Here is a 17,801-nt window from a genome sequence, read left to right as displayed (position 1 = left end):
TCGTCATCCTCCCTAAAAAAGTTCTAGCATCTTGAATTTGCAGAATATGAATTGTTTGGTAGTGAATGGACATGATTGACAATAAATAATCATATAAAAAGACTCCCATGTGAAGCATGAATAGCAAAGGAAATGAATATGGGTGATAGGGAAGAGAATTCAATAATAGAGGCTCTTAACTTTAGTTACAATCATGATATGGGTGATGCAGAATTGCCTCCTAGATTCACATTCCATCCCACTGATGAAGAGCTCATAACACATTATCTCATTAGAAAGGTTTTCAATAGCAATTTCACAGGAAGGGCCATTGCTGAAGTGGACCTCAACAAGTGTGACCCTCAAGGGGGTTTCAATTCCCTCCTTTATTATTCACTATGCATATAATCCCACACATCCATTTGATCTTGAATGATGATACGTATTGAATTCTAAGTGTTTGTGTTGAGTTCTTGAAAACCATCCATTTCATGCCTTCATTTGTACACAATGTCTTTCTAGTTTCTATCTACTCGCATGCCCATTTCATTTCATATGATCATCTAAAAATTGTGTCACTCTAAGCTCTTAACTATTTCCTCTTTATTGATCATCTCATAACTATTGAATGGGAGCTTTGGGATATTCTATGAGAATCCATCAAAGCATAAAGGATTCTATTAGATGTTGTAGATGAAGTAGTAGCATTTGCCTTGGGAGGCATGCTTGCAAAATGGAAGAATAGATAAGTCATGTGAACTGTTTGATAGGATGCCTAAATGTAATGTGGTCATCAAAAGCCATGGTTGTTGGATATGCACGAAATAGATATATTGAGAGAATATGTTTTCTTAAGTTGCAACTACCCTGGTAGACATGCATGCAAAATGTGGAGTCCTAGATGAATAGTTCAATTGTCATACTGTTTTTTAACTGAGATCACTCATATCTTGTTTAATCCTGCATGTGCCTGGTTAGTAACTTATAATACATGAAGTCAATTCTGATCATTCCATGAATATCGAGCCCCCATACTCATGGAATGATTTCCATTATTCTTAAATTCTATTGCAAAAAGTAAATAGTTAAAAGAAGTCACTGGTTCTACAACTGGTGCAGCAGCAAGTTTAACACAATGTGGATGGTTAATAACTCCTATCAATGCATTAATAAAGAAAACCAACTTGATATGAGACTCCAAAGGATCAAGGAAATCTTACAGAAATTGAATTTTTATTGCTTGTGGTATTACACCAGTCCATACACCTGACTCCCTCTTTTATATCTGTAATAGTGGCTCCCTCTTACATATATAAGACTTCACAATATAACCAATTCAACCATCATTGGTTTGAAAGATTCAAGTCTAAAACTAATACTTCCCTCCAAAATCTAAATGATCATTATATGTTTGAAAATTTGAACTTAAAACATAAATCATTTTATTAAATCTACATGAACAGTGCACAACTTTTATTCAACAGAGGTATGAAGAATACTCGTGATAGATAGTGGTTGTCAGTATGCTCCAGAATACTGTTAGCTAGCTTGTTCTCATATGTTTTGATTGTCTCCAAGTAATGAGCACACTCTTCCACACTATAATCTCTCAACAATAATCCTAATTAAAGACAAAATAATACACCAAATCATGTACAAAGGATCCCAAAGAGACAATGTGATAGTGTTTAGGAAAATACAACATAAAGTGTCATGAAGATGATATTGTGAATATGTAAACAAAGATAAGGCAAAAGAATGCCTATAAACTTTCTTTTTCATCAAATGTAATTATTGCAAGGTGCCCGTAAAGTGCAATAATTATTCAACATTGAAGATATGTGCTTTTCTGCAAACATGTAAACAAGGCAATGAATTATTTAACAGAATTCCTTAACTTAGTATGTTCTCCACATTGACATTTTTATAAGCCATGCACATAAAATAAAATATGGGCATTCCAAGCCCTTGAAACAATTTTCATCGATCAGCCATGTGTGATAGAGAATTGAATGGGAGTGGAAGTCCATGGAATGCAATGATTGCAGAATATGCACAAAATGAAACTGTCAATCATGTTTTCCAGTCTCCCAATCAAATCAAAATGTGATTGGTGGGTGGAAAGCCAAAATCTACCACCTATGAAAATCATCTAACAACCTCAAGTACAATTCAAAATTTAAATCAACATAAAAAATTCAGTTTCAGTCTTCACTCCCATAGGTAAACTTTTAGTTTGAATGTACTAAGGAAATAAACTTAACAAGCCCTAAAAATCCAGCATTGTGAATGATATATTCCTTACTTATTTAATGACTAATGACATTTGGAAAAGGCTTATGTTGCATTAAATGAACCAGCATCCAAGGGCAATGCTATTTGAAGCAAGAGCACCTTGTGAGTGATACAAGCTTCAATATCCCACAAAGCATTAAATTAGTAGACTAATGACATTTGGAAATGGCTTATGCTACATTAAACGAATGAGCATCCAGGGGTAATTCTAGTTAAAGCAAGAGCACCTTGGGAGTGGTACAAGCTTCAATATCCCACAAAGCATTAAATTATTCCATTGGAAAAGGCATCTTCAATCAAAGCTCATGTTGAGTATTAATGGGCAAAGCATCATTGTACAGAACAAAGAGTTAATCTGAATGAGAAAAGAGAAAAATGTAGAGTCGACCCAAAATGTGAATAGTCAAGAAACAAAATGTTGGAAAATCAAGATACTCCAAAAATAACTAAATTTAAAACCTTCAATGCACATTATGGTTGAAGTCCATAACTATACCCTAAAGCTATGCAAATGAGACACAAGATTCATGATAGTATTTTGGTGTCACCATGTATTGTGTACTATAGTAAAGACCAATTTGCCAATTCTAGCTCTTTAAATGGGAAAAGGAAATAAAATTATCACAACAGAAGTAGATGCAAATTTTAGTCCTGATATGATTTGAATTAGAATTAGATGCAAAATTGTCTCTATTTAAGTTTTCTCATTTGAATTTCCAAGAAATGTAAATCTTAAAGATAGACACATACCTATAGACTCTCATGATAGATTTGGACAGCCAACTCAGTTTCATAAATGCTCTTGGAGATTGCATGTTGATGAGAAACCATACACAAAAGCATTATAGTGTAGACTATTGTAATATGCAGCCAACCAGAGGGCCCTATACTATGCCCCATATCCTTCAAAATGTACAAAAAAATTGGGTTTCATGATCATGTCAAACATACAATATCGAAGGAATGTTATGTAAATAATCTGTAAACAATATCCTTCCAAAACTAAAGGGAGGCACATGCCTTGGAAACTATTTGCACTTTAATTGCATATGTAAACTTGTAATTTTGCATCCAATAGCTACCAAAAATAACCAATAGGCTTCAGAACTTTGGAGATTCCAATAAACGCTATCCTTAAACAAAACCTTTGAGTAATAAATGGCATATTTCTATTTGAATGTATTAAATAGGACTCTATTAATATGATCAAGGAGAAGATACACACACTAATACATTATAGTTTATGCTCTCAACATTTTCCTGATCAAAAGGCCCAGAGCTGGGACCCCAACACCTGTGATCCATTAAAAATATTGGATTTAGTTATTGTGCCAAAAAAGTAACTTTCAAGGGATATTCCAAATATATATACAGAATGACAACACTCCAAACGTGTAGAACCATATCCTTTATAAATCCATTATACTTCTGTTGTATAAGAAAAGTTATAGCTTGATGTGTAAAACCTACTCATAATGACCTATACTACCATTGGAGGGTTCCATATTTCTATCCCTTTACAATACCTTAGGCTTCTATCCCTTTACAATAACTTAGGCTAGTAAATAGGAGTTCTTCTCAAGTGTGCAACCAATAGAGCCCAATAGCTTTAGCACGTATTTAGTTTAGAGTTCATCACGAGACCTATTGTACCTATAGATTTATCTATATAGATTATATATATCTAGTGATAAGTAGATTAAATCTTAGATTTCTATATCACTAAATCAAAATGGTATCATAGAAGATGATGTCCAACAAGGATAACTATACCATTCTAAGGTGATCTACAGAGGTTTAGTCATTAGACAGTAATAACCTGTCACAATTGTAGATTGCACCAGCTTGACCAACTTCTTGCACCAATATCAGCATAAATGAAGAAACCCCAATCTAAGGAAGAAATGTTTGCTTCTAAGAAATCCAAGATTAACTAGTTGATTGTTATGTAGATAATATTAAAAAAATTATATCGATGCTCTAAACATGATAAGGGCAACAATGCCCAGGAAAAAAGACTAGAATGATGACAAATTTGAAATTTTCCTATTCCAGACAAAAATTGCATCTCCTTTTTCAATCTTAAAGTTTAGTTAGATAGCCCAAAAGTTAGGAACAATTAGCAATGCAAGTGTAGCAAGCTGCCCCATGTGGGAGTACATGTTCAAACTTCAATGAACCCTTTTTAGTTTTAAGAGCCTATTGTTTTTTGAGAAATGCATGCCAAGCATTAGCAATAATATAGTATTTGTGCAAATACCTGCTTCCTTTCTTCAAACCAGAAGCCCCATCTTTGGATGACATGCCTATTATTATGAAATAAATAGAAAAACCCCTTTGTTAACAAGGTGGAAATAGACCAATTGGGCAATAAAAGACTTGAGTACATATTCACACAAACCTTCAGTTCCACCCTTTGATTGATCATCAGGATTGATAGTTCCTCCCCATACAAATGCTTTGCCACTAGGTACATCATTTTCCTTGAAAGATTCCACAAACTCTTCATACAAGCGAGCTGCTTCTTCATCTGCTCTCTACACCACAAGAACAAATCATACAAGATAGCTTAACAAGGAGATTATATAATCAAGAAAAAAAAAATGTTCATGACTAAATCTCAAAGTCGATGATATGTACCTTTTTCTTAGTCTCCTCTTCTTCTCTATGCTTTTGAAACGGGGTCTTCTTCTGAATCATAGAGAATGAAGTCATCTTCTCATCAAACAGTATCTGTTGAAAACATGGCTATTTAAGAACAAGTAGATTTCCACAATCCATGAGATATTTGCAACTTGCCAATTGTGTAAATATTTTTGCATCAACCTTTCAAATAGCAATGATTGAAGTCTCTTCACCTCATTTTTGAGCTCCAGATTTGGCAACAAAAACATAATGGAAAGTTTTGTCACATAAGTAAATCTCTGCCTTATTTACAGCAATTAGATGCATCTACAATATATCATAATACCAAGACTAAGCTTAATAGTTACAAAAAAAATTTAAAAGACCAAAATCTTACTCTCTGTTTGCTGTGCAAGCAGATTATTTTTCCACTCTATCTTTTCCAATTCTAATGACCTCAACCTACACAAACATGAAAATCACAAGTACACAATATTCATTTTCTAGCATCAAGAAAAAATGGAGTATTAAAAATCTTTTTAAAAGTAGTGTATACCAAGCCAACCCCAATTAAAATTATTCAAATGAACAAACCAGTCATTAGTAAGGAATATACCTGTTTAAAAAAACTATGATTTTTTCATCATCAGCATTTAACTTCAACCAATTTTTTGCCCTTTTTGTTTGTTCAACCAACTCCTACTGAGTTGTAGAACAATAGTGAATAAATTTGAATAACAACAAATTCAAGAACAGGCATCACAAAATTGAATAAATTTGGTAGCAACATGATTCAAGTTTTCCATAAGGGGAGAATCCTTGACAGTTCAGTCTCCAAGAACTAGCAGTCCCATCCAAAGCACCATCAGCATTGGTACTTATGAATACCACATTCTTTGATAAAATAATTCTTCAATCATCCCAACTTTTCATTTTGCATTTTTGTTTCTTGATTCATTTTTATCTAGTTTAGAATCTCCAATGAGATTTGACAAGAGATCATGGTTATTAATGAGGGTCACTCAACCCTCATATTTTCCCCTTTTGCAACCATTTGAAATAAAATTTGAAGTGAATCATCTTCAATCAGACTTTTTGCTACTTCGGGGCAACTAGCCAATGCCTTCATTATATGCACTATATTTCCTTCTACCTAAAAATGTTTAACCAATAACCACTATCATGTAGATCCACTTACAATTTTACATTAAAAAAGCATCTACATGTAGTGGATGCATGCATTTTCATAAGCAAAGGACCTCCCATATACACTGTTGTGTCTATACATTTGTCCAAAAATAAATGTGGATTCTACAAGTCTAGTGGTTGTATCAAGCATTGACCAGATGATCTTTTGGTGCAATTGCAACCCTAGCTTGTAAGAAAGCCTTAATTCACATGAGCCGGCATGATTTCACATTCTATAACTCATTGGTAATGATAAATTATAATCAATGATAACAAACTAGTATTAACATAGTCCTCCCATGGATCTAAATTACAAAATTTGATAATCTTGAGTCATAGCCAGTCAAAACCTAAACAATGTGTATAAAAATTTGGCATCTTGTCACACATTTGTAAAACTTAACCTAACATGCCACCTCACACATAACTTCCTGGGAGTAGTAGAAAAATCACTTTTTCCACATGTACATATCAAAGCAAATTCATGTGGAACATAGCAATCACAGCAATTATAATAAGATGTTCAATTATTTGAGTTTTTATAGCCATAATTTAAATTGATATTAACGATTCTACATTAAAAAACTCTTGCATCAACAAAAAAGATGATTCAAGAGCTACATTGAAAGGTAAAATGACATATAAATACATTTGAGAAATATAAATATGTTAGATGAGGCCACCTAAGTTATAGTGGTTTCTTGGTGGTCAATTTTATTGACTAGATTCCATCAAGAAATATAATGTAATTGTTGGCTGCTTGTGTAATCTCACTACTCGAGTTTGAGTGTGGTTTGGCAACCTCAATTTGTGATGGCTTGAGGTGATGTCTAAAAATTTTCATTCAACAAAAAAAGCTAGGTGTGACTTGGTGTATTCAATGCATGTTACTACTTCAGATAGACTAAAAAATTCAATTGATACCCACCAAAAAAGTTTAGGTGTCTTGGCATTTTCAAACCTAGTTGTAGTCTTAGAGGGAGACTTGAATGGTGAACCCACACTCAAGGGTCAAGTTAAAAGTTGGTTTGAGGCCATATTTAGAATTTTTTGCTTCAAGGAGGCTTTTCAGAAATCATCACATGCTTGATTGTTCCTTGGAGTGCTTAAAACTTGTTATGGTTCAAGGTAGATTGTTGAAAGTTTGATTGCTATTCACTATTTATGCCTGCTTATGGCTTCTTGTGCTCAAGATCTGTGGCTTGAAGATATTACAAGGTTGACTTTCAATCAAACCTAAGGTGCACTTAAGCTTTGTGGCTTGAGGTTAAAATCACCTCTTTTGATATGACTTACCAAAGCCAGAGAAAATAGTTCTGCAGAAATCAATAATAACCACAACCACAATTGGGAGAAGTAAGAACCTGTACCTCCACATTACCGACAATATCTAGAGATAATAGGACTTATATAGAAATAGGTAAAGGTTTATTAGGAATACAAGTAGTATCAAGAAGGATATCAAAATACACAGAGTCCAGAAAATAGCAACCCCAACAAGAGTTACTATATTCAAAAATAATCTGCTTGATACATTAATTTAGGAGCAGAACCACTACTAGGAAACTCATTCCGTGACCTTGAGAGCCTGCTTATGCTACAAGCTAGTAAGGATATTGATGTAAGGTCCAGATGTCTACTTTTCCCACATGTATGTGGGAAAAATTTTTTCTTAGTAGTCCTATTATTAATCCTATTTTCCAAAGTCAAATTGTGATATTGCTATCAGACTTCAATTGTGTAGTTTTTTGGGTCAAACATTTTTCAAGTTGCAATATCTTCCAATGAATGGTCAATCCACTGCTAAAGACCAATTCAATAGATATGAATATAATCAGCAATCAATTCAAATCCAGTCTGTGGTGACTTAGTAATAAGAAAGTTTTACACATCTTGGAATGGATAGATCAGTATACATATATATGCAACTTGGATTTAATACAAAAGGAGTAAGGAATCTTGTTATAGTGTAATGAACAAGTCAGTCGTGTAGATAAAGGGATAGATTAACATTAGTATATCAATTCAAAATGTGAATCATGAGTAATAAGGAAGAAAGAATATTTACATTGGATGGAGAGAAAACCAAATCATAATAGAACTAGTTCTAAACACAAAATATCACTTATTCATTATAGAGGAGATAGAGTACTAATTAGATATAGTTCATATGGAAATAAGGGGTTAAGAAAATGGATGAAAAGAACAAAGATTATTAGTTATTCATTTGGAAAGAGTTATCTTGTTAAAAGAATATCAAGGTATTCAGTTATAACTAGATCCATCTTACAATCCTTAGTCAACGAAATTTATGATTCAAAGACAAAATTAGGGCAGATATAGCAAGGGACATTAAAGAATAGGCATGTTGTATAGATGGGCTAGGGGATTGCATTTATGTTGCGTCTTAGTGCAGATTAGTCGAGATGTTATTTGGTTGTTCCAACATTGGAGGATTTTACAACCACATAATGGACTATTTTTAGCTATCATGTAACCTCCCTAAATCATATACCTTTACATTATTTCTACTATGCTACTTCTACTATCAAATCTAACTATAAAACTTGAATATCATCCACCATAGATCACTCCTATAGGTGTACATTCATCATTTATAATCAAATTCAATTATTGTGAGTTTTAAAATTGTGTATCTTAGTGATTTTAAGTTATTCAAGTATTTGATATAAAAATAAAGGATATAACATTTAATGTAGACCCGTGAAAATTCTCTACCTAGGGCTTTATTCTTGAATGATTGTAGGAAATTTGAGGGTTAATTCATTTAATTCCAATCATATTAACACTTGCATGAATTTTTTTATTGTTGACTACCAAATATAAGTGCAATTTCCTGTAAGAGAGTGTTCAGGTTGTAGGCTGCCTCATATCAAACCTCAACTACTTCTTTTCATTTGGGTTAGTCATTTGATTGGAAGAAAAATTATCTAGTACTTAGAGTAATGACACTGTTGATGCATTCAGAATGTACTTGTATGGCATTGTGCTATATAAATATGGAAAGGATAAATCAACATGTGATGTTCTTGTGATATCTTTTAATGCATATACATGGAGCTAGAGTGTCTGGCTTGAGCTATAGGCTTTATGTATAGTATCCTAAATAGGCTTGAGTTGAAAGATTATTGGATGAAAGATTTTGTTCTTGTAAGTGCTTACTTGGAACTCCACAAAATTATTGAAGGTTTAGAAAAATATATGATGTTACAGGAATATTTCCTTTCAAAGAGTATATTTCAGGCCATATCAGCATCAATATCTTATAATTCAATTGATTATAAGAGAGATGAAAGCTTATGTATGGATATGCTCAAGTATGATGCCTATCATATTGACAGTATGGATATCTTTACAAACATATAATATGTAAAAGAATTTTTTACTTCTCTACTTAGCACATAAAGTATTTTTTTACTAAAATATATAGGCCTAAGTCTAGTTTTATAATTTAAAATTATTGTAGTTGCAAAGGTCAGCATGAAAAGGTTGTTTTGTATTTCATGTGGGCAATAAAGATGAAAAAGAACTATCTGGAGGAAACTTTGTAGTTAAGCACACTCAAGCTGGAGTAGTACTAGGATCGGTAACCTCTCGTGAAGTCCCTGTGCTTCACCTCTATGACCATCATGTAGATCTAATGAGTACTAAGTGTTCCATTGATTCTCAGGAGAGATGGATTCATATTGAATTACTACTCATGAAATATGAGTCAATGAGTTGGACTCAAAAGCTACATAGTTAAATCTTGGTAGCAATATCATAGTCTGACTTGATGTGAAAATTATCTCCTACATATCAAAAGAACTACCTTTCAGCATGGGCACTTATGGGGCAAGAATATGTTGAAATCAAAAATACTCCAGTCGGTGTTGATGCTTAATAATGATTTATTGATATAAATCAAATAGACTATTATGTGATATGATTTAGGGAAAAAACTATGAAATTTTATCCATGCTCAACTATGTTCTTTATTATCATTAGAAAGCAACTTTTTTGGGTCTTGATGATGCTCGCTTGTGAATTGATATTTATAATTTATATGATAATGAGAAATTGCAAATGCTTGATCAAGCCATGAAGTATTATATTAAGGATTTAAGAAACATGCATCTAGGGTGCCATGATGAAGCTATTACAAAATGAATCTTGACAGCAAGAAAATTAATAGAATTATTTTCCCAAAAATGATTGAAGCACTATTGTACCTTGCAAATACTTTGAATAAAATAGGAAAAAGTGATTTTCTTTATACTTGGAAATACTTTGAACCTTATCCAATGTGATTGAATGCAATTTTATCTTTGGTATTCTTGTTACCAAGTGGAGGAGCATAACCTGTAAAACTTGCACACAAAGAAAAATCAAACAAATTGTCATTTTTCACTAAAATATATATAATAAAAATGTAATTTACTAATGCAATGTATTAAAGAGATGGTTCTTTCAGTTTATATTCTTATCTACTAAAATATTAAGGTAGGGGAAAAGAATGAGAAACTGATTACCATTTTTCCTGTCAAACTAATATGCAATATAATAACCCTAATGTTTGACAAACCTTACTAAGAAATTAGTATTCCTTTACATAAGGAATCATGGTGAGGTAAGGGAAGTGATGAATCTGTGGAAGAGTAAACATGTACAACATCTATGGCATCTTCTGCCACTTTGGTGGTGTTGGTTTAAGCAGCCCCATGCAAAAGTAGTGTAAAACTCACAACTCACACATTTGGCACTACCCCAATTTTTGAGGTTGTTACACTGAAGCAACTAAACTGTGTCTTGTATTGCCATCAGGCATAACTATGATAATCAATTACTTTATGGAATTTGAAATGCTTTTAGCTTGGTAGATTAGATGACCTTTTTGCAAATTGATTACCTTGACAATAAATTAGTTTTTTCAATGTTAATTATGTAAAAGCTATGTCAAAAACTGACAATAAATTATGCAGAATCCAAAATGAATTAATAGCAATTTAATTTGTCATATGAAATTATGCAGAATCTAAAATGAATTCAATCCCAATCTTTTAGCAAATCTATCTACCAGACCCTATTAACAAATCCCAGTATTTGCCTTCCATGGAAGTTCTTTGTTGAATTGGTACTCCATTATAAGCTATCTGCTACTATTACTCCTATTTATGCTTTTCTGTCTATTCTAATAATTATCTTTAATGGTTTACTTCAACATGAGTTGCTACTTTTATATCATGTGCACTTATTCTCTCTTTTCTTGTAACCATGGACAAAAGAACCCTAGTTTTCATACAAAAGTTTGAAAGAAGAATACATAGTAGAAGATACAACTACAAAGATTCTCAGTGATACTTAAATCTATTTTCCAATTTGTTCTAATGGATCTAGACAGAGTCTATATTGGATCTTATATTTATATTATTATGTTTATCTTGATATTGATCAAACATCATAAATTCATATGAAATAGTTTTATTTTACAATTATATATATTTCTCTCTTTTCTTTTTATATATAAACACATGAACTTTATAAATTTATAAAAAAAAACATTTTATGAATTCAACCACAGAAATTCACAAACAGGATGTACCCTAACCCCTCCCCAAACTGAACCTACAATTTAACCTATTATACTTATATTTTAATGTAAATGACACACAATTATAAATCAACTCATGAAGATATTATCATTATACCATTCTTAGATTGGTTTTTCTAACATTCATTTGGATTGCCATAGACCATAAAACAAGAGGGAAAAGCATGTGCTCTCAAATAGAATAAAATGTTGGCACATACATGTCTTCCACATTCAATTTCCAATGGACATAGTCACCAACACAGATATTATGACGAGTTATTGATAATGGATTATAATGCATACATTCAAATGGAAAATATGAAAATAAACAATAGGAATAGCCTTAGTTATTTACCTTTGGGAACACCTAGTTTAGGGAAAACTCTAGTGCATGTTCTTTCTACAGTAATAGGAACACACTACTTGAGATCTGAAACAGAACAAGCTTCAACAATACATTACAATATATATATATATGGATCTTTTGGCACTGTTACTAAAATCATTTACCTTCTAGGTAAGAACATAATTTTGTTTCAATATACAAATCTTCGAAAAGAATTTCATATTAGAAAAAAAAAAAAAAAAAGTAACAAAAAAATAAATTAAATTGTAGTGCACTAAGAATAATATAGCACATAATGAGTACTAAACCTCCGTTGAACAATAGACTATATAGTGGCTTCAATAAAACTAATGCTACACCTAAACCATCACTTGTAGAAAGCAACTTGAAGATATGTAGTACAAACCATCCCAAAGAACAACCTCTACTTTTTAAAAACTTCTGCTTTTACTAGGTGAAGTTACCTCATTGCATTTTATAGATAAGAAGTCTACAGTAGTTGGTGACTCATAAGCATTAGCACTGAGGAAAATAATTGTCTGCTTACTTTTTTGGTCGTGAGTATCAATATTTTAAAGTCTTGGTGGTGGAGGTATCAATGGGAGTCAACTTGTTCACTGATTCTTTTCAGTGTTATCAACTCTCTAATGAGTTGTGCACTGGATCTTAACCTACAATGCATAAAATACTATTATTTCTCTTTTGATTTTTCTCTATAGAAGCCTATCAAATCATAGTACATGGATTTAATAGATGAAAGGAACTAGTTGAAAGAATTTGATGAGTAACTACATTATTTAAAAATTACATAAATCCATGGCATGTGTAAGAAACATCTTGGCAAAGCTTCTGCAAACACTTTCAAAAATACTAAATTACCACTTTTTTAAATCAACAATCACATTTCTATAAGAACTAGCCATCCACAAATAAGCTACCTATGAGCTAGTTGTGTTAAATTATCCTCAATTTCATCTTCCTCATGGTTGACACTGACAAGAGGAGCTGCATGAGTTGATGTTCTTTTTCACTAACAAGAGACCCTATAGTAATGGAGTCGTGTTTCCCTAGCACATGATCTAATTCATCATTCAATGCAAGACCCTAACCAAGAATCTCCTCATCCCTGCATTAAATTTGAAATAAAGGTGAACCAGCTAGATAATGGGCTAATAAAACATGCTTTATTGCTAGTGAGAAGCATTAAAAACTAGTTCACTTTGCATTTGTAACCTTGGGTAGGGTCTTAGCAACATGCTCACATTGAACCTTTGATGTAAAGGAGAAGTACACAAGCTCACAACCCTCAGGAAGGCTTTCTTAGATAAGAAGTTTCTAAGCAGACACAAATCCTCACTAATAATGTTGTTGCAATTTTCTTATTTAAATCCAAGAAAAGTTGTATTATCTTGGGCAAAGGAGACTACTATTGTTTGTGGTTAAGGATCCTTTAGATCAATAGAATCACATGCAAACTGGATGTGGCATTACAGTAAGAAAATTGTAATAAGAGCTAGGAGCTTGCCTAGTGATCAGGACTTGAGACTGGACACTGCATGAAGCATTTGTAGGCATTTGAGTCTCAAGCGTCACCAACTCAAAATCAAACTAAAAAGGAAACTTGGCAAATAAAACTAAATAAAAATAGTCTTCTTGAGTAAACATCAACATTGTATGAACAATACCACTACAATGCACTATACTTGGGACAAATATATTGTTGGCTGAGTATAAAGAACATTGGTGGTGAATTCAAGTCCAAGCTGCAAAAGCAAAGACATTTACATAAAAACTAAGCAACCCTATCTGGCAAGAAAAGATATATAGAGATTTTCGACTGAAATTACAAATTGATGCTAAAAAACTTAAACCATAAGAATTGTTCCATAGAATAATAAAGAAGAAAGATGAAGAATCAAACACCTAAAGGATACAATGTTGATGCACCTTCAAAAAGATCATCTGAAAGACATCATATGCTCAGGCTGAAGGAGCTTTGAGATTCATTACTACACTCGGGAATGGGCTCATCTTCAATCTTCTAAAGATTGATGATGAGCCCATTCCCGAGTGTAGTAATGAATCTCATATAATGCAATCTCATCTATGAAGCATATTAAAAACTAATAGAGCATCTTTGCTAACTGATCTCCCTTACGAGCCATAGGATAATGGAAAAGATAGTCATGATGCTAATAGGCACATTGTGACTATCTTTGACATTCTCCTATGGCTCTTGTGGTTCTACTCTTATAACATGAGGCTTCCTCTTCTTTTTTCAAGCATAAGGCTGATGTGGCCCTGTAATAAGAAATAAATGGGTTTAATTTGGATTATGCACAACACAAAGAAAACCAAAATGTAATAGCAATTTTTAACAGAGAAATGAACTATATAAACTTATAAAGCTCATAATAATAAAAGGCCATAAACAAGAGCTAAATTTTGAGTAGACAAAGTTTGGACACATGAAGCATACCTGATTGATCAAAATCAATCACTGTCAAGCCTTTTAACCACTCCTTAATAGCACTTTCTCTATCACCAAGTTTGCAGCAAGGTTTCTATTTATTTTTGGATCTAACGTTAATATGGCATCTCCATCCAAAAATTTCTTTAGAGCCTGAAAGATTTATACATGAAGCGATGAAAAACTCAAAATCTATCGTGAGAAATAATGCCCCAACACTGATAGTTTATACATCTGCTAAAATCATAACAACCTTGTTCAAGGAAAAGCATCCTTTAATTCAATATGGTTCACAAGAAAAGAATTAGTTTATACAATTAGGATGAAAAACATTAGTAAGGGACATTGATTGTGAGAACAACAAATATATTGTTCATAGAAATGGCAATCAAACTGGCATTTGTATTTGTGCCAAGTACAATTAATTATGTTATGTATCACCACATGGGTACCATATGCAAAAGAAACATTAAAAGACATCATAAAATACTACCTTTGATCAGTCTCTGAAACATAACAATCTTAGATGATGGAAATTCAACATCCCTGGAAAATAATTCACATAAGATGTTAGCCAGCTCTAAACTTTAGTTTAGGCAATTCCTAGACAGCATTTAATATTTCTTGTAAAGTATTCAAAATTCAAAACTATTATACAAGAAAATCTCAATCAAAACTCTGTGACCTCTAGCATCCCTCTTGTCCATACAAATGTGGAAGTTTTCATCAATGCATGGGCATTCATCACCATCTCTAAGCTTTATCTTTGAGACCTATTTAATTCTCTATCTTAAATGATGAAATATATAAGCATTTATATAGTAAGATTTTAAAGTTTTAAATGCCAATAAACTTAAATAGAATACAAATTTTACAAGCTTTATTTCTCAACATGTTTTATGGGAAACTAGAATTTGGCAGCTAGCGATGCAGAGTGTATGTTTAGCGACTGAAAATATAAGACTCTTATCATTAAATAATTTTTATTTTTTTGTGAAAATTCTTTCCAAAGAGATGAGCCAAGTCTAACCCCAAGGAATCGCCAAATTTTAATGTCTAATGCCTACACCTTAGATCAAGTAGATTGAGCCTTGGAAACTTTTCCAGAGCTAAAATCATTTCCAAAAAGTTTTAGAGAAGTCATAATGAGTAGTCTCATTACAAAATTTTAGAGAAGTCATAATTGGAAGTCTTATTATTACCAACAGAAGACATGAAAAGGTGGGGTAACATCCATTAGCAGCAGGTGAACAATACGAAGGGCCCTAAAAGGACTAAGAGAATGGATCTGTAATCAAAAGGCCGAATTGGATTTTTCACCCAAGGTACCCACTCCTCTATTAATTATTTTTCAGTGGTTTCAAACATTTCCACACACATAGACTCAAATGTATACACTCTTTACTGACTGGTATTGTATTGTTATAGAGTATACTACTAATTTGGGTAAAAATAGTACAATAAAACCTCATTGGATGACATTCCATCAGACATCAAATAATGATGTTCCAGTCCCCACTAATCCATTCATGTCTTCACAATCTAGTCCAATGAAGAAAGAGGTGGTAGATCTACTTGGTCCTTAGTATTCTCCTATTTAGACTGATCCAAACTATCATAGTATTGGTTTGGTGATATCATAAAGCCAATACCCTTCTTGTGAACATTCTGAGTCTCAGCTATGTGAACGATTGCCAAATTTTTCCTAGGCAACATATGATCCTTCAACAAGCTTTGTTAGATTATGGTGACTGATCAAGAAAGTATGGCATATACTGACTATTCGTGGATTCGCCATTCACAGATTTTCCACTAAAGTTATGGCTAATTTATGGCCGACATGTTATAACCCTAAAGTGGTTTAATACTTGTATAAAAGGGTTTAGGGTTGGGTATTTTCATTATGTTGGGATGTGAAATTGGTTCTTGCGGTGGTATTGATCTGTAAGGGATTACAGATTGTAATCAGGTTGTAATCACTAGATTGTAATAAGATTAAACTTGTTTTTTGGTGGACATAGCCCAAGGATTGGGTGAACCACGTTAAATCTTGGTGCCTTGTGTTCATTTCTATGTGATCTATTATTTTCTATTATTGGTTATATTTGCATGTAGTTTTTATTTCTATCTGTGGTTTATCCTAACAAGTGGTATCAGAGCGAGTTTGTCTTTTAGTTATCCTCTGCAGGAAAGTCTCACGGTTAAGTGGGAGTCTCATAGTTGAGTGGGAGCAATGGCAGATGAGGGTAAGTTGAGGGTTGATAGGTTTAATGGGCAGAACTTCTAGTTATGGAAGATGCAAATGGAAGACTATCTATATCAGAAGGATTTATGGAAGTCATTAGAAGGCAAAGCCAAGAATCAGGGAACTATGTCAGAGGTTGAATGGGATCTTTTGGATAGAAAGGCACTTGAAAGCATTCAATTATGCTTGGCACCATCGGTGGCATTTAATATTAAAAAAGCAAAGATGACAAAAGATTTTATGAAAACCCTAGCGACATTGTATGAAAAGCCCTCCGCTTCAAACAAGGTATTTATCATGAAGCATTTATTTAATATAAAAATGGCAGAAGGTGGATCTATTGCAAATCATTTAAATGAGTTTAATACTATTACTAGTCAGTTATCTTTTGTGGGTATCAATTTTGATGAAGAAATTAGGGCTCTCTTGATTTTTTGTTCTTTGCCTGAAAGTTGGAATGGCTTGGTAATGATGGTGAGTAATTCTATTCCTGGATCTAGTACCCTAAAATATGATGATGTGATCGGTGTTTTTTTGAGTGAGGAAACTCATAGGAAATCCTCAGGTGGATCTACATCAAGAAGTGCTTTGAATGTACAAAGCAGGGGCAAAATGATTGAGAGAGGAAGTAACTCTGGAAATCATGGAAAATCAAGAGGAAAGTCAAAGGGGAGGAGGTCTCAATCGAGAGGACCAAATGATTGCTGGTACTATGGGAAACCAGGGCACAAAAAGAAAGATTGTTGGAATTGAAAGAAAAATGAAGGAGATAAATCAGATGGAGACAAGGAGGCGAATGTGGTAAGTAAAAAATCTGAAGAGGATGCTTTGTTTCTATCTCTAGAAAGTGTTGATGATTCATGGGTTTTAGATTCTAGTGCTTCATTTCATGCTACACCTCATAGAGGTTATTTCATTGATTATGTCCAAGGGGATTTTGGGCTTGTTTATTTGGGGGATAATGAACCCTATCAAATTTTTGGAAAAGGAAAAATTAAGATTAAGTTGCAGAATGGGAATCATTGGCTACTACATGAGGTAAGACATGTTCCAAGGCTGA

The 17,801-nt window shown here is 32.9% G+C and overlaps 1 pseudogene; it reads left to right on the top strand.

Moving 5' to 3' along the window:
* Window positions 1–9,022: 9,022 nt before the first annotated feature.
* Window positions 9,023–10,397, top strand: LOC149577210 (anaphase-promoting complex subunit 8-like; annotated as a pseudogene).
* The last annotated feature ends 7,404 nt before the right edge of the window (window positions 10,398–17,801 follow it).

Source organism: Cupressus sempervirens, chromosome 1 (genome assembly GCF_028749045.1).
Source record: "Cupressus sempervirens isolate cs-2001-9-10 chromosome 1, ASM2874904v1, whole genome shotgun sequence".
NCBI lineage: Eukaryota > Viridiplantae > Streptophyta > Pinopsida > Cupressales > Cupressaceae > Cupressus > Cupressus sempervirens.
The sequence above is the reverse complement of the archived record's forward strand: the minus strand, read 5'-3'. Positions and strand labels throughout refer to the sequence as shown.